The 16766-nt window shown below is 45.2% G+C and overlaps 13 non-coding genes and 1 pseudogene across 13 annotated transcripts; 4 read left to right on the top strand and 10 right to left on the bottom strand.

Moving 5' to 3' along the window:
- Positions 1-888: 888 nt before the first annotated feature.
- Positions 889-1051, bottom strand: LOC135043627 (U1 spliceosomal RNA). Its single transcript, XR_010236454.1, has one exon. It is a non-coding gene; the product is annotated as a U1 spliceosomal RNA (small nuclear RNA).
- A 144-nt stretch (positions 1052-1195) lies between these two features.
- Positions 1196-1311, top strand: LOC135043623 (U5 spliceosomal RNA). Its single transcript, XR_010236450.1, has one exon. It is a non-coding gene; the product is annotated as a U5 spliceosomal RNA (small nuclear RNA).
- Positions 1312-1581: 270 nt separating this feature from the next.
- Positions 1582-1697, top strand: LOC135043625 (U5 spliceosomal RNA). Its single transcript, XR_010236452.1, has one exon. It is a non-coding gene; the product is annotated as a U5 spliceosomal RNA (small nuclear RNA).
- Positions 1698-1983: 286 nt separating this feature from the next.
- On the top strand, positions 1984-2099 carry LOC135043612 (U5 spliceosomal RNA). Its single transcript, XR_010236438.1, has one exon. It is a non-coding gene; the product is annotated as a U5 spliceosomal RNA (small nuclear RNA).
- Positions 2100-2374: 275 nt separating this feature from the next.
- LOC135043629 (U5 spliceosomal RNA) lies at positions 2375-2490 on the top strand. The gene has a single exon (XR_010236456.1). It is a non-coding gene; the product is annotated as a U5 spliceosomal RNA (small nuclear RNA).
- Positions 2491-10627: 8137 nt separating this feature from the next.
- On the bottom strand, positions 10628-10791 carry LOC135043638 (U1 spliceosomal RNA). Its single transcript, XR_010236464.1, has one exon. It is a non-coding gene; the product is annotated as a U1 spliceosomal RNA (small nuclear RNA).
- Positions 10792-11462: 671 nt separating this feature from the next.
- LOC135043598 (U1 spliceosomal RNA) lies at positions 11463-11625 on the bottom strand. Its single transcript, XR_010236427.1, has one exon. It is a non-coding gene; the product is annotated as a U1 spliceosomal RNA (small nuclear RNA).
- Positions 11626-11777: 152 nt separating this feature from the next.
- LOC135043658 (U1 spliceosomal RNA) lies at positions 11778-11941 on the bottom strand. Its single transcript, XR_010236483.1, has one exon. It is a non-coding gene; the product is annotated as a U1 spliceosomal RNA (small nuclear RNA).
- A 668-nt stretch (positions 11942-12609) lies between these two features.
- LOC135043578 (U1 spliceosomal RNA) lies at positions 12610-12773 on the bottom strand. The gene has a single exon (XR_010236412.1). It is a non-coding gene; the product is annotated as a U1 spliceosomal RNA (small nuclear RNA).
- Positions 12774-12925: 152 nt separating this feature from the next.
- On the bottom strand, positions 12926-13089 carry LOC135043637 (U1 spliceosomal RNA). The gene has a single exon (XR_010236463.1). It is a non-coding gene; the product is annotated as a U1 spliceosomal RNA (small nuclear RNA).
- Positions 13090-13759: 670 nt separating this feature from the next.
- LOC135043593 (U1 spliceosomal RNA) lies at positions 13760-13922 on the bottom strand. Its single transcript, XR_010236423.1, has one exon. It is a non-coding gene; the product is annotated as a U1 spliceosomal RNA (small nuclear RNA).
- A 152-nt stretch (positions 13923-14074) lies between these two features.
- LOC135043634 (U1 spliceosomal RNA) lies at positions 14075-14238 on the bottom strand. The gene has a single exon (XR_010236460.1). It is a non-coding gene; the product is annotated as a U1 spliceosomal RNA (small nuclear RNA).
- Positions 14239-14940: 702 nt separating this feature from the next.
- On the bottom strand, positions 14941-15075 carry LOC135043591 (U1 spliceosomal RNA; annotated as a pseudogene).
- Positions 15076-15227: 152 nt separating this feature from the next.
- LOC135043648 (U1 spliceosomal RNA) lies at positions 15228-15391 on the bottom strand. Its single transcript, XR_010236474.1, has one exon. It is a non-coding gene; the product is annotated as a U1 spliceosomal RNA (small nuclear RNA).
- Between the last annotated feature and the right edge of the window lie 1375 nt (positions 15392-16766).

Below are 16766 nucleotides of genomic sequence, written 5' to 3'. Positions count from 1 at the left end.
TCATCATCCCGCTGTCGGATTCTCGCGAGATTCGGATTCCATATAAAGAGCTGCGCGTTGCCGCCATTTTTACTCGTGCATTGAAGAGAGAGCGGAATGGACGTGGCTATGTTCTCTCAGTGGAAATCTCAATATCAGTGCTCAGTATCAGTGGTTACTTATTGCTGCTCAGTAATACTAGTAGTGTGTCTCTCCTGCTCAGTGTCAGTTCTCAGTAGTATCCTCATCAGTGCTCAGTATCACTGCTCATTGTCTTGTGCTGCATTGTGGTGCTCAGCATACTACAGTACATTACTAATAGTCCAGTGCTGCATCTTGCTGCTCAGTGTCAGTTCTAGTATCCTCATCAGTGCTCACTATCACTGTTCATTGCATTTTGGTTTTCTGTATACTACAGTAACATAGTAATATAGTAACATATAGTAACATAGTTTTTGAGGTTGAATAGAGGCAAATTGCCCATCGTGTTCAACCTGTTTTAAGTTGTGATGATTCTACATACTTGCTGAATAATGTTTTATGACTAGTTAGCTACTATAACTCATGTTACCCCCGGATTAACCATGTTGATATTTTAAGTATTATAACCTTAGATAGCTTTTTTATTCAGAAATGTATCCATTCCTTTTTTAAATCCAATTACAGAGTCCGCCATTACCACCTTCCCTGGCAGGGAATTCCACATCCTGATTGCCCTAACAGTGAAGATCATAGTATCTCACCTGGCAGGTAAGTAGGAGTTGGGCTAGAGCTGTGGAGGATTGCTGCTCGGGCACCCCCTGTCAAGTGAAGGAGATCCAACTGAGGCAGCACAAGGGAACTCTCGAAAGAAGAACAAGGCTAGAGGAAGATCTGAGACAAAGAAATCTGACTTTTACCAGAGCTGACCAGAGGAAAGCACAAACACAGTCCCCCACTACCACAAATAATGCAGTCGAGTTTCCCACATTGGGGAAATCACAGGGGTCAGCATACCCAGAATGCAATGAATGAACCTCACCCTGGGAGAACAATCTTCATGACCATGGTATCTCCTATGCAAAATAAGTATGATTTGGGATAGGGCTGGGGAGGGCCGCTGCTCAGGCACATCTCTGTCAAGTAAAGGAGATTCAACTGAGGCAGCACAAGGGAACTCTCATCTGGGGACAACAACTGCAGGGAGAACACATATTTTCAGATGAAAATCTTGGTCATGCTCTGGTTTCTCTTCAGAACGAACAAATCTTTCGCCTTTTACTAAAGATTTCCGTGGAGAGGAGCAAAACTGAGTTTTACCTCAATTTTTGCATGCCCCATCTTTTTGGATTTTCTTTTATCGGTTTAAAGATAGAATGAGTGTGCTTTAATGAAAGCTCATTTGCATAGAAATTACAGTAAATGTTTGTTTCTTTTCAAACAGAACTTTCTTGACCATGCTACTTGCTTGAAAGATCTGGGAGCACATGGAATACAGTACAAACCATGCTTATAGCAAGGAGAAGCCAGGTGAGAAATCTGCTTTCTTTCAAATTGGGCGCTCACTTTGATCTGAATGAGGACTGCTGGCATGGCACTCAGGCGACAGGTGGAATCTTGGTCATGCTCTGGTTTCTCTTCAGAATGAACAAATCTTTCGCCATTTATTAAAGATTTCCGTGGAGAGGAGCAAAACTGAGTTTTATCTCAATTTTTGCATGCCCCATATTATTGGGGTTTCTTTTATCAGTTTAAGGACAGAATGAGTATGCTTTCTTGTTGGCTTTAATGTAAGTTTATTTGTATAACAATGACAGTAAATGTCTGTTTCTTTTCAAACAGAACTTTCTTGACCATGCTACTTGCTTGAAAGATCTGGGAGCACATGGAAAAGAGTACAAACCATGCTTATAGCAAGGGGAAGCCTGGTGAGAAATCTGCTTTCTTTCTTTCAAATTGGGTGCTCACTTTGAGCTGAATGAGGACTGCTGGCATGGCACTCAGGCGACAGGTGGAATCTTGGTCATGCTCTGGTTTCTCTTCAGAACGAACAAATCTTTCGCCTTTTACTAAAGATTTCCGTGGAGAGGAGCAAAACTGAGTTTTATCTCAAATTTTGCATTCCCCATCTTATTGGGGTTTTATTTTATCTGTTTAAAGATAGAACGAGTGTGCTTTAATGTAAGCTCATTTGCATAGAAATGACAGTAAATGTTTGTTTCTTTTCAAACAGAACTTTCTTGACTATACTAATTGCTTGAAAGATCTGGGAACACATGGAAAAGAGTACAAACCATGTTTATAGCTAGGGGAAGCCTGGTGAGAAATCTGCTATCTTTCTTTCAAATTGGGTGCTCACTTTGAGCTCAATGAGAACTGCTGGCATGGCACTCAGGCGACAGGTGGAATCTTGGTCATGCTCTGGTTTCTCTTCAGAACTAACAAATATTTCGCCTTTTATTAAAGATTTCCGTGGAGAGGAGCAAAACTGAGTTTTATCTCAATTTTTGCATGCCCCATATTATTGGGGTTTCTTTTATCAGTTTAAAGACAGAACGAGTGTGCTTTCTTGTTAGCTTTAATGTAAGTTGCCATAGATGCAGTGAAACACACGTGTAGGGCACGGCGTGTCCGCGTGTATTTGACTCATGTGAAATGTTATAAAACAAAAATATATGATTATGATGTTAGCTGTTAGTCTCCACTAATAGGGAATAGAAGCTGAGCTATAAGAAAGGAATACACTAGATATGATGTCACTTAGCAGATACAATGTCTAAAGTGCATACAGATAGCTACTAATAACTCTTGATAAGAAAGTATATCAGTGTGGGTATATTTATATGATGGGATATTGGGACTAGTGAATATATATCACTCCTGCTGTCCAGATTGGCAATAACCAGACAATTATGATAAGAGTAGAGATGTCACATGGGCTGCTATAGATATTAATTTAATGCTGTATGTGTCATTTGTTACAAATGGATACATTTTCTATGAGTCAGCCTAGCAGCTGCATGTTCTAACAGAACACTATCCTCACACAGAATCTGCTAACCTTGAGATAACTAAATGACAGTGTGTAACAGTCTCTTTACTATAAGACTGTTACAAAGTAATATATATATTTGAAGTCAGTCTAGCAGCTGTGTGTTCCAGCAGTTTATAAGACAAAGAAAATCTCCTATTGTGGAATCTAGACACATGGGACTGCTGGCCTGTGTCATACTATTTCTATGTAATACCAGTAACATGTATATAACTGTTACATAATTGTTACAAATGGATAAATCTTTGAGTCAGCCTAGCAGCTGCATGTCCTAACAGGACACCATAAATCCTTTACAGTGTAACAAATTGATTGGTAACACTTAAAGGCTGGAGAGCAGTTATATGCCTTACTAGCATACTCAATATACCACATTATTACACCAGTTACCACGATTATTGACAGCGCATTTGATATATTATATTACCCTCACACTGAGTCTGTTTACCTTTAGATAACTAAGTGACCGAATATGTAACAGTTTCTCTATCATAAGACTGTTACAAAGTGAGATAGATATATTTGGAAGTCAGTCAAACAGCTGTGTGTTTCAGCGGTTTATAAGAAAATTCCTCATTGTGGAATCTGGACCACTAAGGGTTATTATATATATAGCACATGGAATTGCCACATCTCCCTATATGATAATTTCATTACACTGTAACATAATAAGAATTAACTCTTTAACAGTGTAAATAGAGAGTAATGAATCTCTGACACATGGAATATATTATTTCTTAGATGAATTGGATAAACCATTATGACAGACACTTTGCTTCCTAATAAGAATTGAGGTGGCTATACCTCTAAGGAAAGCATTATTGCCTACGCCTAGATCAGATTAAATAAGATCTGGCTGAATATATGAAGGAAGGTTGCTATTTATATGAGAATTGGAATTGCTATATTCCTTAAGGCAACCCCACCGATTGATATATGTTGTCAATTAAGTATATCTGAACGGCTATATCTGGACCAGATTTAATAAGATCTGGCTGATTATATGAAGGAGGGCTGCTATTTATATTGGAATTGCCATATTCCTTAAGGCAACCGCACCTGTTGGTATATCTCGCCAATTAACTATATCTAAACAGCTAAATTAAAGCTATTCATCATTTTTTTAGTTTGGATATTAATAAATATGATCTTTCCATGATGCATAGAGATTTCCCTATCAAGTGATTCCTTATCCGATATAGAAAGCTATCCCCCTGTGGTATTGAATTTAGGAATATAGTCTTAGGGGACACAGAGAAATAAGTGATCCCCATCTACCTAAGCACCCCACAAATTGGAGGTTAGCTTACCGGTTATACTCAATCACCCCCACAAATTCGCCAATGGGGATGGCTTCCCGGGAGGTAACCCCTATTGAGTGAAGGGAGTATATAGGATACGACCCAGTGGTACCTGACGACATAGATACTAACAGCTATTTAATAACATTACGCTAGAAAGTGATTATTAGCAACATATATATCTATATAAACAACCCCGCCAGGGTTGTGCCTTCAAAAATAATCACACACGGACACGCTTTTTAAACCTTTTTTTCACATCTCTTTATTCTTCTTATGCACATGTATGTTAGTTCTGTGATTTTAACCTTTATGTTTCACTGCAGTTTGGGATAATAATATTAATATTTATCCAATTTTAATACATACTTAATAAAGGTTATATTTTATGATTCATTCATTCTGTCCAGTGCGTCAACAGTGCAGATTTCTTCTTGTTTTTTCTCCCAAATTCTATAACAATGACAGTAAATGTTGTTTCTTTTCAAACAGAACTTTCTTGACCATGCTACTTGCTTGAAAGATCTGGGAGCACATGGAAAACAGTACAAACCATGCAGTATCACAAGAGCCTTTATTTGATCTTTCATGAAGATAGAGCAGAATTGAGGACACGTCAACAATTTCTGCCGAAGGTGGTTCATCTTTCCACATGGTGCCTTTGGCCACTGACACCTTCGTTGAGTCAAAGTCTCTGGCTGTGGTCAGAACTTTGAAAATTTATGTCACCAGAACGGTTCAGATTAGGAAAACAGAGGCTCTGTTTGTCCTGTATGCTCCCAACAGGATTGGGTGTCCTGCTTCCATGTAGACCATTATGCGCTGGATCTGTGGTAAGATTCAGCATGCTCATTCCATGGCAGGATTGCCGTTACTGAATTAGGTGAAGACCCATTCTACTAGAAAGGTGGGTTCATCCTGGGCAGCTGGTCGGGGAGTCTCGGCATTGCAACTTTGCCGAGCAGCTATTTAGTAAACACTTTTGCTAAGTTTTACAAGTTTGATACCTTGGCTGATGATAACCTCAAGTTGGGTCATTCGGTGCTGCAGAGTCGTACGCACTCTCCCACCCGTTCAAGAGCTTTGGTATAACCCCATGGTTCTTAATGTGACCCCAGCATCCTCTAGGTCGTATGAGAAAATAGGATTTTAATACCTACCGGTAAATCCTTTTCTCTTAGTCCGTAGAGGATGCTGGGCACCCGTCCCAGTCCATACTGTGTCTGCAGTTATTACTTGTGGTTATACACATGTTATGTTATGGTTCTGGTCAGCTTTTTGCTGCAATTGTTCATGCCGTTGGCTTGTGTTCTGTTGAATGCCACGTTCTGCGGCATGCTTAAGGTGTGAGCTGGTAAGATGCTCACCTTAGTTTAACAATAAATCCTTTCCTCGAAATGTCCGTCTCCCTGGGCACAGTTCCTATAACTGGAGTCTGGAGGAGGGGCATAGAGGGAGGAGCCAGTTCACACCCTTTGAAAGTCTTAAAGTGCCCATGTCTCTTGCGGATCCCGTCTATACCCCATGGTTCTTAATGTGACCCCAGCATCCTCTACGGACTAAGAGAAAAGGATGCCCTTGCGCACTATCCTGACTTCTCCTCCCGTCTGCTTACTTTGTGCCTTCCAATGCACAATGCGAACTACAGGTGGTGCTGCAGGGCCCACACCCTTTTACTTGCCTTACAGAACAGCTCTGGAGCTGTTACAGTGCCCAGCTGCTGCAAGAAATCAGCTTGAATGCTTCAGGGGATGGGGCATGGCCAACATGAGCCCCACACCAAAGGAGGGTGGGGGTGTTTAATGCGAACTAGGGGTCATCCAAGCACCGCAAAAGGCCGCCATGCCCTGCATGCCCCTTTTCTCTTTTCATATGCAGATGAGGGTTCCAGCCAACTTTGGCCCACATCTTGGATGACATCACCGTATGCAAATCCGTCTTCTGCAGACCTTCCCCCAGGAATGCTTGTACTAGTTGTTGCATATGGTTTGATATTTGATGGTGCTTCAATATTAGGCAGCCTTCCACCCTCCCATGTTCATCTGAACAGATGTGGTCTCCCTGCAGTTGTTGTCCCAAGACGAGAGTTCCCTTGTGCGTCCTCAGTTGAATCTCCTTAACTTGACGGGGGAGGGGCTACCCGAGCAGCCACCCTCCCCAGCCCTATCCCAACTCATACTTATTTTGCATATGAGATCTCTTGATCATGAAGATTGTTCTCACAGGGTGAGGTTCATCCATTATATTTTAAAATAGGAAGGTACAAATTACATATTTGAATTGCATCTATGTGCTGGATTCAAATGTCCCCCCCCCCCCTTCCTTTCTCAATTGTGCCCGTCAGCAGCTATTCCAAGGTTGCTGCCAATGGGTGTGACACATTAATTTCTTCTGTGGGGTACACTGGACTCCACAAGGATTCACATTGGGGTGTAGAGTAGGATCTTGATCTGAGGCACCAACCGGCTCAAAGCTTTTGACTGTTCCCAAGATGCTCAGCGCATCCTCGTCTATAACCCCGCTTCCATGAACAGGGAGCTCAGTTTGTAGTTGGTGCCTTCAGTAGCAGGCCACTTAACAGGGGCCTGCCTCAGGCAGCCTATTCTTAGCTATTAATTTTGACAAGAAAAGAAGAACTTGTTTTATGAGAATCTACAAGGGCTGCAGCAGGCTAGGTCTAATAGACATCTTTACTGCAGCTTCATCACTCCCAGCGGCGCTGTATACTCCCGTGCCCTGTGTCAAAGTCAGAAAAATGTCTCAATGCACGTTGCCATATTTGCACCGCACACTGGTCCGCGCTGCGCGTGCGTACGCTCTCCCGTGGAGGCGCATACCCGCAATAGCGTACACTCGCAGGCGCGGTATGCGCATTTACGGTAGAGTTTACGTAGTCGTAGCGTGCGACTCATTCGTTACATATTTTCACAATTAATGTAGTTTATAGATCATGGTCCCTTTGATAGATTCTGAAAGTTTGGTTAAAATACAATGTCCCAGAGCTGAGGAATCCCTCTTTATATCGTACGAAGGGTCTAACAGGAATCATACAGCAGTGTTTGGTACCCATCGGAAGAGTATTTAATTAGCAATATTCCGGTGTTGGTTTGGAGCGTATTAATCGCTCGTGCGAATAGTTATGGACATAAGAAGTTTATGTCCATTTCTATTATTTACTCATAAATAGGGTTGTAGGTAGCCGGAAATCTGACCTTCTTCGATTCAGCCTCTGACTCTAGGATATCCGATAAAGGTTTTCCAAATAATATATATAGGTATGCGGCGGGAAACCCAGTTTCCCACCCACCTGAGCTGTTGGAAATCGTCACAGCCCACCTGTATGAATCACCCTATGACCTTTTGTTATGATGCAGGGCCGAATTCCTTCGGCCAATGGACAATGGGATTGTAGGACCATGAGATTGCATTGTGTGTGGGGTATAAATAGGCAGGCCGACCACATCCAGCTCTCACTCTCTCATCAACGGTTATCTGCTGATAGCCGGGAGCTGGATATCGAGGCGCAGGCGATCATACCCTTTGTGCGTAAGTTTCTCTCCGTAATCATTGTCTTTCTGTGAGCCAATTTCTCTCTCTCTCTCTATCTCTCTCTCTCTTCTTTTCTCTTATATCTCTCATAGTATTATAGTATTGTACTGTATTGCATTTAGGTCAGTGTAGTATTGTCTTTTTGTATTTATTGTTTAGTTCTGTGGTTAGGAAGTCCTTGTTATATTGTAGTGTATCATTTGTACTGTTATCCCCTTTTACAAGTATATTAGATATAATACAGTTAATAGGCTTTGGAACCTAAACCAGTATCTGTGTATTTTCTATAGTGTTAAGTGTTCACTTGAGCGTCGGTGACGCTCAAGCAGCTTTGTAGTTAGTCAGGTTACACAAGGTTGCATTTACACCCTGTACTCACATTAAGGTATTCAGTGTATTTCATTGGTATAAGGTTTTAACATAAAGGTATAGTGTTGTGAGCGTCTGCATCGCTGGTGACCTCCTCGTGGTCTCGAGCGTAAGCTACGCCATAGCGAATCATTCCCCTAGACATAGCCAATAACGTGTCCTGTGATCACTGGGCCGCGAGCGAACGTGACGCTTGAGCGTCTCGCCTACGGCTGAGCGATCGCTACGTCAATAGCGTACCATTACGGTACTTCTTAAGTAAACAGCGTACAGTGTTCTTAGCTTCATAAAGGGTTGTTTATACGACAAGGAATTTAGCATTGTCACCTGGTTGCTGGGTCACTGCAGCGGAGGCTCCAGTTTCTTCCTAAGGTCAGTCACACACACACCGCCCTTCCGGATCACGAGGCCGCTGATGAAGGGGAGCGTGGCCGTAGGGGGTGGACCGTGTGCGCACTGGCGTGGACACTGATTACTGGGCAGCCGCTCCACTAGCCACCAGGTACAGTTAAGGAGCACAGGTCTGGGAGTTTTACTCCTATATTAACCCAATTTTGTACTGCCCGCAGCGCATTGTGATAGGTAATAGGGCCTGATTCAGGTTGGAATGCAATCACAATAAGCGATCCAACTGCAAAAATTGCTAACAGCATACGCATGTGCCTGCATTTTCTGCGGCACCCCGCAGAGAATGCGATCGCCTCTGCCTGTCAATCGGGGCGGGGGGGGGGAGAGGGGGGTCAGCAACACTCCATTTCCAAGTCAGGGATGGAGCGGTGCGGGGGCAAGGCTTCAAAATGGGGTCTGCAACGGAGGAGACACAGGGGGCGTGGTCACAGCGGCTGTATGACATCACATTCAGCCGCTGTGATCACAAAAATGGTGGCGGCTTCCTGCGCGCACATACAGTTTGCACCAGCAGGAGGCTACACCATTTTTTATGATCACGCTGAACTGCAGTGCGACTGCAATTACAGCATGGTCAAGAATGGAGGCGTCATGCTGGGTGGCCATGCCCTGTCACTGTGCAGGAGCCAGCACCGCACACACACTAGTCCCCGGGTGCAGCCCCCAACCCCCGGGACACCCGGAGCAACAAAATGTAGATTCAGGCCACCAGGCCACGCCCCTACCTATGAAACCATGCCTCCTTTTTACCATTGCGCTGCTTATCTGCGCGCACTGCATTACAATCTCCTTCGCCACCTCTCTGGGTGTCACCAGTGATAGTGACACCTCTGCCATGCTTGTAGCAGCTGGTCCTAAGATCTACGCCTCAAGCCCTGAGTGTTTGCCCTTGTGACTTGTTGATCATCATAGCGAAGCAGATGCTTACAGAAAACTGCAGGGGCTTAGATTGAAAATAAAAAAATTGATGGGTATAAGGTAGAGAGGAGCGGGTTCGGTTCTCCGAGAACCGAATTCCCCACGAACTCCATGTGGTTTACACTGGTCCGAGGCAGGCTCGGTTGTTCCCGCCTGACTCGGAAAACCTGAACAAGGGAAAATGTCATCATCCCGCTGTCGGATTCTCTCGAGATTCGGATTCCATATAAAGAGCTGCGCGTTGCCGCCATTTTTACTCGTGCATTGAAGAGAGAGCGGAGAGGACGTGGCTATGTTCTCTCAGTGGAAATCTCAATATCAGTGCTCAGTATCAGTGGTTACTTATTGCTGCTCAGTAATACTAGTAGTGTGTCTCTCCTGCTCAGTGTCAGTTCTCAGTAGTATCCTCATCAGTGCTCAGTATCACTGCTCATTGTCTTGTGCTGCATTGTGGTGCTCAGCATACTACAGTACATTACTAATAGTCCAGTGCTGCATCTTGCTGCTCAGTGTCAGTTCTAGTATCCTCATCAGTGCTCACTATCACTGCTCATTACATTGTGGTGTTCTGTATACTACAGTAACATAGTAATATAGTAACATATAGTAACATAGTTTTTGAGGTTGAATAGAGGCAAATTGCCCATCGTGTTCAACCTGTTTTAAGTTGTGATGATTCTACATACTTGCTGAATAATGTTTTATGACTAGTTAGCTACTATAACTCATGTTACCCCCGGATTAACCATGTTGATATTTTAAGTATTATAACCTTGGATAGCTTTTTCATTCAGAAATGTATCCATTCCTTTTTTAAATCCAATTACAGAGTCCGCCATTACCACCTTCCCTGGCAGGGAATTCCACATCCTGATTGCCCTAACAGTGAACATCATAATATCTCACCTGGCAGGTAAGTAGGAGTTGGGCTAGAGCTGTGGAGGATTGCTGCTCGGGCACCCCCTGTCAAGTGAAGGAGATCCAACTGAGGCAGCACAAGGGAACTCTCGAAAGAAGAACAAGGCTAGAGGAAGATCTGAGACAAAGAAATCTGACTTTTACCAGAGCTGACCAGAGGAAAGCACAAACGCAGTCCCCCACTACCACAAATAATGCAGTCGAGTTTCCCACATTTGGGGAAATCACAGGGGTCAGCATACCCAGAGTGCAATGAATGAACCTCACCCTGGGAGAACAATCTTCATGACCATGGTATCTCCTATGCAAAATAAGTATGATTTGGGATAGGGCTGGGGAGGGCCGCTGCTCAGGCACATCTCTGTCAAGTAAAGGAGATTCAACTGAGGCAACACAAGGGAACTCTCATCTGGGGACAACAACTGCAGGGAGAACACATATTTTCAGATGAACATGGGAGGGCAGAAGGCTGCCTAACACTGAAGCACCCCCAAACAACAAACCAAATGCAACTACTAGTGCAAGCATTCCTGGGGGAAGGCCTGCAGCAGATGGATTTGCATATGGTGATGTCATCCAAGCAGTGGGTCAAAGTTGGCTTCAACCCTCGTCTGCATATGAAAATAAAAAAGGGGTGTGCAGGGCATGGCGGCCTTTTGCGGCGCTTGGATGACCCCTAGTTTGCATTAAACACCTCCACCTTCCTTCGGTGTGGGGCTCATGTTGGCTATGCCCCAGCCCCTGAAGCATTCAAGCTGATTTCTTGCAGCAGCTGGGCACTGTAACAGCTCCAGAGCTGCTCTGAAAAGCAAGTAAAAGGGTGTGGGCCCTGCAGCACTACCTGTAGTTTGCATTGTGTGTTGGAAGGCACAAAGTAAGCAGACGGGAGAAGTCAGGATAGTGCACAAGGGCATAGAAGGGAGCGGCTCAAGAAAAGAGAAGTGGAAACAGACAGCAAACTAGGCTGGAGAGAGACCTGAGACAAAGAGATCTGAATTATACGAGAGCCGACCAGAGGAAACACAAATTATGTAATCAAGTGTCCCACATTTGGGGAAATCGTAGGAGCAGCACACCCAGAGTGCATTGGGTGAGCCTTGCCCTGGGAGAAGCACCTTCCTGATCATAGTATCTCACCTGGCAGGTAAGTAGGAGTTGGGCTAGAGCTGGGGAGGGTCGCTGTTCGGGCACCCCCCTGTCAAGTGAAGGAGATCCAACTGAGGCAGCACAAGGAAACTCTCGAAAAAAGAACAAGGCTAGAGGAAGATCTGAGACAAAGAAATCTGACTTTTACCAGAGCTGACCAGAGGAAAGCACAAACACAGTCCCCCACTACCACAAATAATGCAGTCGAGTTTCCCACATTTGGGGAAATGACAGGGGTCAGCATACCCAGAATGCAATGAATGAACCTCACCCTGGGAGAACAATCTTCATGACAATGGTATCTCCTATGCAAAATAAGTATGATTTGGGATAGGGCTGGGGAGGGCCGCTGCTCAGGCACATCTCTGTCAAGTAAAGGAGATTCAACTGAGGCAGCACAAGGGAACTCTCATCTGGGGACAACAACTGCAGGGAGAACACATATTTTCAGATGAACATGGGAGAGCAGAAGGCTGCCTAATACTGAAGCACCCCCAAACAACAAACCAAATGCAACAACTAGTACAAGCATTCCTGGGAAAAGGTCTGCAGAAGACGGATTTGCATACGGTGATGTCATCCAAGCAGTGGGCCAAAGTTGGCTGGAACCCTCATCTGCATATGAAAAGAGAAAAGGGGTATGCAGGGCATGGCGGCCTTTTGCGGCGCTTGGATGACCCTTAGTTCGCATTAAACACCTCCACCCTCCGTCGGTGTGGGGCTCATGTTGGCTATGCCCCAGCCCCTGAAGCATTCAAGCTGATTTCTTGCAGCAGCTGGGCACTGTAACAGCTCCAGAGCTGCTCTGTAAGGCAAGTAAAAGGGTGTTGGCCCTGCAGCACTACCTGTAGTTTGCATTGTGCGTTGGAAGGCACAAAGTAAGCAGACAGGAGAAGTCAGGAGAGTGCACAAGGGCAAGGGCAGGGGCTCAAGAAAAGAGAAGTGGAAACAGACAGCAAACTAGGCTGGAGAGAGACCTGAGACAAAGAGATCTGAATTATACGAGTAGCCGACCAGAGGAAACACAAATTATGTAGTCAAGTGTCCCACATTTGGGGAAATCGTAGGAGCAGCACACCCAGAGTGCAATGGGTGAGCCTTGCCCTGGGAGAAGCACCTTCCTGATCATAGTATCTCACCTGGCAGGTAAGTAGGAGTTGGGCTAGAGCTGGGGAGGGTCGCTGCTCGGGCACCCCCCTGTCAAGTGAAGGAAATCCAACTGAGGCAGCACAAGGAAACTCTCAAAAAAAGAACAAGGCTAGAGGAAGATCTGAGACAAAGAAATCTGACTTTTACCAGAGCTGACCAGAGGAAAGCACAAACACAGTCCCCCACTACCACAAATAATGCAGTCGAGTTTCCCACATTTGGGGAAATCACAGGGGTCAGCATACCCAGAATGCAATGAATGAACCTCACCCTGGAAGAACAATCTTCATGACCATGGTATCTCCTATGCAAAATAAGTATGATTTGGGATAGGGCTGGGGATGGCCGCTGCTCAGGCACATCTCTGTCAAGTAAAGGAGATTCAACTGAGGCAGCACAAGAGAAGTCTCATCTGGGGACAACAACTGCAGGGAGAACACATATTTTCAGATGAACATGGGAGAGCAGAAGGCTGCCTAATACTGAAGCACCCCAAACAACAAACCAAATGCAACAACTAGTACAAGCATTCCTGGGGGAAGGTCTGCAGAAGACGTATTTGCATACGGTGATGTCATCCAAGCAGTGGGCCAAAGTTGGCTGGAACCCTCATCTGCATATGAAAAGAGAAAAGGGGTATGCAGGGCATGGCGGCCTTTTGCGGCGCTTGGATGACCCTTAGTTCGCATTAAACACCTCCACCCTCCGTCGGTGTGGGGCTCATGTTGGCTATGCCCCAGCCCCTGAAGCATTCAAGCTGATTTCTTGCAGCAGCTGGGCACTGTAACAGCTCCAGAGCTGCTCTGAAAGGCAAGTAAAAGGGTGTGGGCCCTGCAGCACTACCTGTAGTTTGCATTGTGCGTTGGAAGGCACAAAGTAAGCAGACAGGAGAAGTCAGGAGAGTGCACAAGGGCATAGAAGGCAGCGGCTCAAGAAAAGAGAAGTGGAAACAGACAGCAAACTAGGCTGGAGAGAGACCTGAGACAAAGAGATCTGAATTATACGAGAGCCGACCAGGGGAAACGCAAATTATGCAGTCAAGTTTCCCACATTTGGGGAAATCGCAGGAGCAGCACACCCAGAGTGCAATGGGTGAGCCTTGCCCTGGGAGAAGCACCTTCATGATCATAGTATCTCACCTGGCAGTTATGTAGGAGTTGGGCTAGAGCTGGGGAGGGTCGCTGCTCGGGTACCCCCCTGTCAAGTGAAGGAGATCAAACTGAGGCAGCACAATGGAACTCTCGAAAGAAGAACAAGGCTAGAGGAAGATCTGAGACAAAGAAATCTGACTTTTACCAGAGCTGACCAGAGGAAAACACAAACACAGTCCCCCACTACCACAAATAATGCAGTTGAGTTTCCCACATTTGGGGAAATCACAGGGGTCAGCATACCCAGAATGCAATGAATGAACCTCACCCTGGGAGAACAATCTTTATGACCATGGTATCTCCTATGCAAAATAAGTATGATTTGGGATAGGGCTGGGGAGGGCCGCTGCTCAGGCACATCTCTGTCAAGTAAAGGAGAATCAACTGAGGCAGCACAAGGGAACTCTCATCTGGGGACAACAACTGCCGGGAGAACACATATTTTCAGATGAACATGGGAGGGCAGAAGGCTGCCTAATACTGAAGCACCCCCAAACAACAAACCAAATGCAACAACTAGTACAAGCATTCCTGGGGGAAGGTCTGCAGAAGACGGATTTGCATACAGTGATGTCATCCAAGCAGTGGGCCAAAGTTGGCTGGAACCCTCATCTGCATATGAAAAGAGAAAAGGGGTATGCAGGGCATGGCGGCCTTTTGCGGCGCTTGGATGACCCTTAGTTCGCATTAAACACCCCCACCCTACTTCGGTGTGGGGCTCATGTTGGCCATGCCCCAGCCCCTGAAGCATTCAAGCTGATTTCTTGCAGCAGCTTGGCACTGTAACAGCTCCAGAGCTGCTCTGTAAGGCAAGTAAAAGGGTGTGGGCCCTGCAGCACTACCTGTAGTTTGCATTGTGCATCGGAAGGCACAAAGTAAGCAGACAGGAGGAGAAGTCAGGATAGTGCACAAGGGTATAGAAGGGAGGGGCTCAAGAAAAAAGAAGTGGAAACAGACAGCAAACTAGGCTGGAGAGAGACCTGAGACAAAGAGATCTGAATTATATGAGAGCCGACTAGGGGAAACACAAATTATGCAATCAAGTTTCCCATATTTGGGGAAATCGCAGGGGCAGCACACCCAGAGTGCAATGGGTGAGCCTTGCCCTGGGAGAAGCAACTTCATGATCATAGTATCTCACCTGGCAGGTAAGTAGGAGTTGGGCTAGAGCTGGGGAGGGTCGCTGCTCGGGCACCCCCCTGTCAAGTGAAGGAGATCCAACTGAGGCAGCACAAGGGAACTCTTGAAAGAAGAACAAGGCTAGAGGAAGATCTGAGACAAAGAAATCTGACTTTTACCAGAGCTGACCAGAGGAAAGCACAAACACAGTCCCCCACTACCACAAATAATGCAGTTGAGTTTCCCACATTTGGGGAAATCACAGAGGTCAGCATACCCAGAACGCAATGAATGAACCTAACCCTGGGAGAACAATCTTCATGACCATGGTATCTCCTATGCAAAATAAGTATGATTTGGGATAGGGCTGGGGAGGGCCGCTGCTCAGGCACATCTCTGTCAAGTAAAGGAGATTCAACTGAGGCAGCACAAGGGAACTCTCATCTGGGGACAACAACTGCAGGGAGAACACATATTTTCAGATGAACATGGGAGGGCAGAAGGCTGCCTAATACTGAAGCACCCCCAAACAACAAACCAAATGCAACAACTAGTGCAAGCATTCCTGGGGGAAGGCCTGCCGCAGATGGATTTGCATATGGTGATGTCATCCAAGCAGTGGGTCAAAGTTGGCTTCAACCCTCGTCTGCATATGAAAAGAGAAAAGGGGCATGCAGGGCATGGCGGCCTTTTGCGGCGCTTGGCTGACCCCTAGTTTGCATTAAACACCTCCACCCTCCGTCGGTGTGGGGCTCATGTTGGCTATGCCCCAGCCCCTGAAGCATTCAAGCTGATTTCTTGCTGCAGCTGGGCACTGTAACAGCTCCAGAGCTGCTCTGTAAGGCAAGTAAAAGGGTGTGGGCCCTGCAGCACTACCTGTAGTTTGCATTGTGCGTTGGAAGGCACAAAGTAAGCAGACAGGAGAAGTCTGGAGAGTGCACAAGGGCATAGAAGGCAGCGGCTCAAGAAAAGAGAAGTGGAAACAGACAGCAAACTAGGCTGGAGAGAGACCTGAGACAAAGAGATCTGAATTATACGAGAGCCGACCAGGGGAAACACAAATTATGCAGTCAAGTTTCCCACAGGAGTATATAGGATACGACCCAGTGGTACCTGACGACATAGATACTAACAGCTATTTAATAACATTACGCTAGAAAGTGATTATTAGCAACATATATATCTATATAAACAACCCCGCCAGGGTTGTGCCTTCAAAAATAATCACACACGGACACGCTTTTTAAACCTTTTTTTCACATCTCTTTATTCTTCTTATGCACATGTATGTTAGTTCTGTGATTTTAACCTTTATGTTTCACTGCAGTTTGGGATAATAATATTAATATTTATCCAATTTTAATACATACTTAATAAAGGTTATATTTTATGATTCATTCATTCTGTCCAGTGCGTCAACAGTGCAGATTTCTTCTTGTTTTTTCTCCCAAATTCTATAACAATGACAGTAAATGTTGTTTCTTTTCAAACAGAACTTTCTTGACCATGCTTCTTGCTTGAAAGATCTGGGAGCACATGGAAAACAGTACAAACCATGCAGTATCACAAGAGCCTTTATTTGATATTTCATGAAGATAGAGCAGAATTGAGGACACGTCAACTATTTCTGCCGAAGGTGGTTCATCTTTCCACATGGTGCCTTTGGCCACTGACACCTTCGTTGAGTCAAAGTCTCTGGCTGTGGTCAGAACTTTGAAAATTTATGTC

The sequence above is a fragment of the Pseudophryne corroboree genome, unplaced genomic scaffold (genome assembly GCF_028390025.1).
Source record: "Pseudophryne corroboree isolate aPseCor3 unplaced genomic scaffold, aPseCor3.hap2 scaffold_873, whole genome shotgun sequence".
NCBI lineage: Eukaryota > Metazoa > Chordata > Amphibia > Anura > Myobatrachidae > Pseudophryne > Pseudophryne corroboree.
Note: the sequence above shows the minus strand (reverse complement) of the source record. Positions and strands in the feature narration are given on the sequence as shown.